This window comes from Cyclopterus lumpus, chromosome 9, assembly GCF_009769545.1.
Source record: "Cyclopterus lumpus isolate fCycLum1 chromosome 9, fCycLum1.pri, whole genome shotgun sequence".
Classification (NCBI taxonomy): Eukaryota; Metazoa; Chordata; class Actinopteri; order Perciformes; family Cyclopteridae; genus Cyclopterus; species Cyclopterus lumpus.
The window spans coordinates 497,272-505,000 of NC_046974.1; positions in this window are offsets into that span (position 1 = coordinate 497,272).

The following is a 7,729-nucleotide window of genomic DNA, read 5'->3' on the forward strand; positions in this document are numbered from 1 at the left end:
TCAGTAGTGTAAGACATGTGTCTCTAGTGTAAGACATGTGTCTGTAGTGTAAGACATGTGTCTCTAGTGAAAGACATGTGTCTGTAGTGTAAGACATGTGTCAGTAGTGTCAGACATGTGTCTGTAGTGTAAGACATGTGTCAGTAGTGTAAGACATGTGTCGGTAGTGTAAGACATGTGTCAGTAGTGTCAGACATGTGTCTCTAGTTTAAGACATGTGTCTCTAGTGTAAGACATGTGTCAGTAGTGTCAGACATGTGTCTGTAGTGTAAGACATGTGTCAGTAGTGTAAGACATGTGTCTGTAGTGTAAGACATGTGTCAGTAGTGTCAGACATGTGTCTCTAGTTTAAGACATGTGTCTCTAGTGTAAGACATGTGTCTGTAGTGTAAGACATGTGTCTGTAGTGTAAGACATGTGTCTGTAGTGTCAGGTAGTGTAAGACATGTGTCTGTAGTGTAAGACATGTGTCTGTAGTGTCAGGTAGTGTAAGACATGTCTCTAGTGTAAGAACTGATCTTTGTCCTTAATCAGTTTGGCAAGAATTTCACATTCTAGCAAACTGAGACTTCACTGTTAGCGAGGATCCCCTGTTTACCAGTATCGATCACTGAGTGGGCAATTCCTTCAACGACCTGTGGGCGGGCTCGACACAGCTGTAACCAATTACCGCCAACTCGGGTGTATAACCAGGCTGGGGTTTGTAGCGTCAGGGAAGACTCCTCGTATGGAGACTCGGAGGATAAAGACCTAGGAGTCTTTGGTTGGAGTCAAGACTCGGAGAATAAAGACCTAGGAGTCTTTCGTTGGAGTCAAGACTCGGAGAATAAAGACCTAGGAGTCTTTGGTTGGAGTCAAGACTCGGAGGATAAAGACCTAGGAGTCTTTGGTTGGAGTCAAGACTCGGAGAATAAAGACCTAGGAGTCTTTGGTTGGAGTCAAGACTCGGAGGATAAAGACCTAGGAGTCTTTCGTGGGAGTCAAGACTCGGAGGATAAAGACCTAGGAGTCTTTCGTTGGAGTCAAGACTCGGAGGATAAAGACCTAGGAGTCTTTCGTTGGAGTCAAGACTCGGAGAATAAAGACCTAGGAGTCTTTCATGGGAGTCAAGACTCGGAGGATAAAGACCTAGGAGTCTTTGGTTGGAGTCAAGACTCAGAGGATAAAGACCTAGGAGTCTTTCATTGGAGTCAAGACTCAGAGGATAAAGACCTAGGAGTCTTTCGTGGGAGTCAAGACTCAGAGGATAAAGACCTAGGAGTCTTTCGTGGTAGTCTTCGGTGGTGGCTGAGGGCGGCTGAGTATAAACATTTCCCTGTGATAATGTGTTTTCTCTTCATACCTGTGTGCACATCTACTCGTAGATACTATAGACCGCGGACTCGGTCACACATGCACCAAAATCCTTCCTCTCTTATTTATCCCACCCGCTCCACACAGACCCAGCACCTCGTCATAGGGGGCCTCTGGAACTGCAAAGTCAGCTAACCGCAAGGCGGACTTCATCTCTGACTTCGCTATCAAGCAATCGCTGGACTTCCTGGCTCTCACTGAGACTTGGATCACACCAGACAACATCAACCCCTGCTGCTCTCTCCTCGGCCTTCTCCTTCAGCCACACACCCAGACCCTCTGGTCGGGGTGGTGGTTCAGGTCTACTCATCTCACCCAAATGGAGTTTTGCTCTCTACCCGCTTCCATGTACCCCACTGTCTTTTGAGTTTCATGCAGTGACGGTTACTCATCCGGTTCAACTAACCGTTGTTGTTCTCTACCGTCCACCTGGTTCCTTTGGAGACTTCTTGGAAGAACTAGACGTCCACCTATCAAACTTCCCAGAAAATGGCCCCCCGCTCATCCTTCTGGGTGACTTTAATATCCAGACTGAGAAGTCATGTGACCTGCTAGTCTTACTGTCTTCCTTTGCTCTCTCTCTCAGTCCTTCCCCTCCTACTCACAAAGCTGGCAACCACCTTGACTATATGTTCACCAGAAACTGCTCTACATCTAACCTCACTGTAACTCCACTTCATGTTTCTGACCATTTCTTCATCTCGTACTCTCTCCCACTCTTTGGAACTAACAACTCTCCCACAACGGACTCTGCACCTGTCCGTCGCAACATCCGCACCCTCTCACCCTCTCTCCCTCTCACCCTCTCACCCTCCTCTCTGGCCTCCTCTGTTCTGTCAGCCCTCCCTTCAACCGATTCCTTCTCACTTATGCAGCCTAACTTTGCCACTGACACTCTCCTCTCTACTCTGTCTTCCTCTCTTGATTCTCTCTGTCCTCTTACGACTCTAAAGGTCCTCAAGTCCTCTCCGGCTCTGTGGTTGTCTGAACCGGTGCGCGCCAAGAGAGCCACAATGCGAGCAGCGGAAAGGAAATGGCGAAAATCCAAACACGCCAGCGACCTGCTTGCCTATCAATCTCTTCTCCCCTCCTTCTCTGCGTCCATCTCTGCAGCCAAAAGTCTGTTCTATCAATCCAGAATCGAATCCTCTTTTTCTAACCCTAAAAAGCTCTTCTCAATTTTTTCCAACCTCCTTGACCCCCCTGTTCCCCCCCCCTCCCTCCACCCTTCTACCAAGCCACTTTGTTGACTACTTCACAAAAAAGATAGACGACATACGCTCTTCATTTACTAATCCATCTTCCTCAACTACACCTCCAGTAACTTCACCTTCTTCCCCCTTGTTTTCCTCTTTTATCCCCCTGTCTCCTAATCAAGTTCTTACCTTGGTAACCTCTGACCCCCCAACCACCTGCCCCCTTGACCCCATCCCTTCTCACCTTCTCCAGTCCATTGCTCCGGACCTTCTTCCCTTTCTCACCCATCTTATTAACACCTCCCTCTCAACCGGCTGTTTCCCTAACTCTCTGAAGGAGGCGGAGTCAACCCTCTCCTGAAGAAACCCACTCTCGACCCATCTGAAGTCAACAACTACAGACCTGAAGTCAACAACTACAGACCTGAAGTCAATAACTACAGACCTGTCTCTCTCCTTCCCTTCCTCTCCAAAACTCTAGAGCGAGCTATCTTTAACCAAGTCTCCTCCTTTCTTCACTGTAACAACCTTCTAGACCCTCACCAGTCTGGATTCAAGACAGGCCACTCAACAGAGACTGCCCTCCTTGCTGTCTCTGAGCAGCTTCACACTAGAGCAGCCTCTCTCTCCTCTGTCCTTATCCTTCTAGACCTTTCCGCTGCCTTTGACACAGTGAACCACCAGATCCTCATGTCCTCCCTCCAGGACCTGGTATCTCAGGCTCTGCTCTCACTCTTCTCATCCTACTTCACCGACCGCTCTTACCGGGTAACCTGGAGAGGTTCTGTGTCTGAGCCTTGTCCTCTGACTACCGGGGTCCCTCAGGGCTCAGTCCTTGGTCCTCTTCTCTTTTCTCTGTACACCAACTCTCTTGGCTCTGTCATTCGCTCGCATGGCTTCACCTACCACAGCTATGCTGACGACACCCAACTGATCCTCTCGTTTCCCCAATCTGAAACACAGGTAGCAGCACGAATCTCTGCCTGTCTGACTGACATCTCTCAGTGGATGTCTGACTGACATCTCTCAGTGGATGTCTGACCGACATCTCTCAGTGGATGTCTGACCGACATCTCTCAGTGGATGTCTGACCGACATCTCTCAGTGGATGTCTGACCGACATCTCTCAGTGGATGTCTGACTGACATCTCTCAGTGGATGTCTGACTGACATCTCTCAGTGGATGTCTGACCGACATCTCTCAGTGGATGTCTGACTGACATCTCTCAGTGGATGTCTGATTGACATCTCTCAGTGGATGTCTGACCGACATCTCTCAGTGGATGTCTGACTGACATCTCTCAGTGGATGTCTGATTGACATCTCTCAGTGGATGTCCGCACACCACCTGAAAATTAACCCGGACAAGACTGAACTTCTCCTCCTTCCAGGAAAAGGCTCTCCCACCCACGACCTGACTATTAACTTCAACAACTCAGTGCTGGTTCCGACTCCGACTGCCATGAACCTCGGTGTGACGCTCGACAGTCAACTCTCCCTGACTGCCAACATTACTACAACAACACCCTCCTGTAGGTACATGCTGTACAACATCAGGAGAATACGACCTCTTCTCACTCAGAAGGCGGCACAGGTTCTGGTCCAGGTTCTGGTCCAGGTTCTGGTCATCTCACGGCTGGACTATTGCAACTCCCTCCTTCAGGTCTACCTGCTAATGCCATTCGACCTCTACAGCTCATCCAGAAAGCAGCTGCTCGACTGGTCTTCAACCGACCGAAATTTACCCACAATCCTCTGCTCCTCCGTGACCTTCACTGGTTACCGGTGGCCGCCCACATCCGCTTCAAAACACTGGTACTTGCGTACCGGGCTGCGAACAGATCGGGTCCAGTCTACATCCAGGACATGGTCAAACCGTACACCCAGGACATGGTCTAACCTCACACCCAGGACATGGTCTAACCTCACACCCCAGCCCGTTCGCTTCGCTCGGCTTCTGCCAATCTGCTTGTAGCTCCTTCACTTCGAGCTAAATCACGACTGTTTGCTGTGCTGGCTCCTCATTGGTGGAACGAGCTCCCCATTGACATCAGGACAGCAGGAAGTCTCTACATCTTCCGGCGCAAACTAAAAACACATCTTTTTCGACTATACCTTGAATAGGTAGCACTTAAATGCCGTAGGAGCACTTAAATGTCCCTTACCGATAGCACTTTAGTAGCACTTAAATGTCTCTTACTGATAGTACTTTGTAGTTTAACTTTATTGAATAAATTGTACTTGCTTGATTCTTGTTGTTCTGAGTTTGGACTCATGGTTTAATGCACTTATTGTAAGTCGCTTTGGATAAAAGCGTCAGCTAAATGACATGTAATGTAATGTAATTGTAATGTCTGTAGTGTAAGACATGTGTCTCTAGTGTAAGACATGTGTCAGTAGTGTCAGACATGTGTCAGTAGTGTCAGACATGTGTCTGTAGTGTAAGACATGTGTCAGTAGTGTCAGACATGTGTCTGTAGTGTAAGACATGTGTCAGTAGTGTCAGACACATGACTCTAGTGTAAGACATGTGTCTCTAGTGTAAGACATGCGTCTGTAGTGTAAGACATGTGTCAGTAGTGTCATACATGTGTCTGTAGTTTAAGACATGTGTCAGTAGTCTCAGACATGTGTCTGTTGTGTAAGACATGTGTCTGTAGTGTAAGACATGTGTCAGTAGTTAGAAATGTGTCTTTAGTGTAAGACATGTGTCTCTAGTTTAAGACATGTGTCAGTAGTGTAAGACATGTGTCAGTAGTGTCAGACATGTGTCTGTAGTGTAAGACATATGTCTCTAGTTTAAGACATGTGTCTCTAGTGTAAGACATGTGTCTGTAGTGTAAGACATGTGTCTCTAGTGTAAGACTTGTCAGTAGTCTCAGACATGTGTCTGTTGTGTAAGATATGTGTCTCTAGTGTACGACATGTGTCTGTAGTGTAAGACATGTCTCTAGTGTAAGACATGTGTCTCTAGTGTAAGACATGTGTCAGTAGTGTCAGACATGTGTCAGTAGTGTCAGACATGTGTCTGTAGTGTAAGACATGTGTCAGTAGTGTCAGACATGTGTCTGTAGTGTAAGACATGTGTCTAGCGTAAGACATGTGTCTCTAGTTTAAGACATGTGTCTCTAGTGTAAGACATGTGTCTGTAGTGTAAGACATGTGTCTCTAGTGTAAGACTTGTCAGTAGTCTCAGACATGTGTCTGTTGTGTAAGATATGTGTCTCTAGTGTACGACATGTGTCTGTAGTGTAAGACATGTCTCTAGTGTAAGACATGTGTCTCTAGTGTAAGACATGTGTCAGTAGTGTCAGACATGTGTCAGTAGTGTCAGACATGTGTCTGTAGTGTAAGACATGTGTCAGTAGTGTCAGACATGTGTCTGTAGTGTAAGACATGTGTCTAGCGTAAGACATGTGTCTCTAGTGTAAGACATGTGTCAGTAGTCTCAGACATGTGTCTGTTGTGTAAGACGTGTCAGTAGTGTAAGACATGTGTATGTAGTGTAAGACATGTAAATGTAGTGTCAGACATGTGTCTGTAGTGTAAGACATGTGTCTCTAGTGTAAGACATGTGTCTCTAGTGTAAGACATGTGTCAGTAGTGTCAGACATGTGTCAGTAGTCTCAGACATGTGTCTGTTGTGTAAGACGTGTCAGTAGTGTAAGACATGTGTATGTAGTGTAAGACATGTAAATGTAGTGTCAGACATGTGTCAGTAGTGTTAGACATGTGTCTCTAGTGTAAGATATGTGTCTGTAGTGTAAGACATGTGTCTGTAGTGTCAGACATGTGTCTCTAGTCATTGTTACACATGTACGACAAGCACAATGTTCCCCACTACTGTACAATAAAGAATGTCTAAAGAGTGAGAATTGTGGCCATAGTGACGGTGTACAAATGTCGCCCCCTGGTGGTCAGGAGAGAGAATGCAGCTTTAACACATGAAGCATAGACTTCTATACAACCAGAGGAGTCACCCCCTGGTGGTCAGGAGAGAGAATGCAGCTTTAACACATGAAGCATAGACTTCTATACAACCAGAGGAGTCGCCCCCTGGTGGTCAGTAGAGAGAATGCAGCTTTAACACATGAAGCATAGACTTTTATACAACCAGAGGAGTCGCCCCCTGGTGGTCAAAAGAGAGAATGCAGCTTTAACAAATGAAGCATAGACTTCTATACAACCAGAGGAGTCGCCCCCTGGTGGTCAGGAGAGAGAATGCAGCTTTAACACATGAAGCATAGACTTCTATACAACCAGAGGAGTCACCCCCTGGTGGTCAGTAGAGAGAATGCAGCTTTAACACATGAAGCATAGACTTTTATACAACCAGAGGAGTCTCCCCTGGTGGTCAAAAGAGAGAATGCAGCTATAACACATGAAGCATAGACTTCTATACAACCAGAGGAGTCGCCCCCAGGTGGTCAGGAGAGAGAATGCAGCTTTAACACACGAAGCATAGACTTCTATACAACCAGAGGAGTCGCCCCCTGGTGGTCAGGAGAGAGAATGCAGCTATAACACATGAAGCATAGACTTCTATACAACCAGAGGAGTCACCCCCTGGTGGTCAGGAGAGAGAATGCAGCTTAACACATGAAGCATAGACTTCTATACAACCAGAGGAGTCGCCCCCTGGTGGTCAGGAGAGAGAATGCAGCTTTAACACACAAAGCATAGACTTCTATACAACCAGAGGAGTCGCCCCCTGGTGGTCAGGAGAGAGAATGCAGCTTTAACACACGAAGCATAGACTTCTATACAACCAGAGGAGTCGCCCCCTGGTGGTCAGGAGAGAGAATGCAGCTATAACACATGAAGCATAGACTTCTATACAACCAGAGGAGTCGCCCCCTGGTGGTCAGGAGAGAGAATGCAGCTTAACACATGAAGCATAGACTTCTATACAACCAGAGGAGTCGCCCCCTGGTGGTCAGGAGAGAGGATGCAGCTTTAACACATGAAGCATAGACTTCTATACAACCAGAGGAGTCACCCCCTGGTGGTCAAAAGAGAGAATGCAGCTTCAACACTTGAAGCATAGACTTCTATACAACCAGAGGAGTCGCCCCCTGGTGGTCAGGAGAGAGAATGCAGCTATAACACATGAAGCATAGACTTCTATACAACCAGAGGAGTCGCCCCCTGGTGGTCAGGAGAGAGAATGCAGCTTTAAC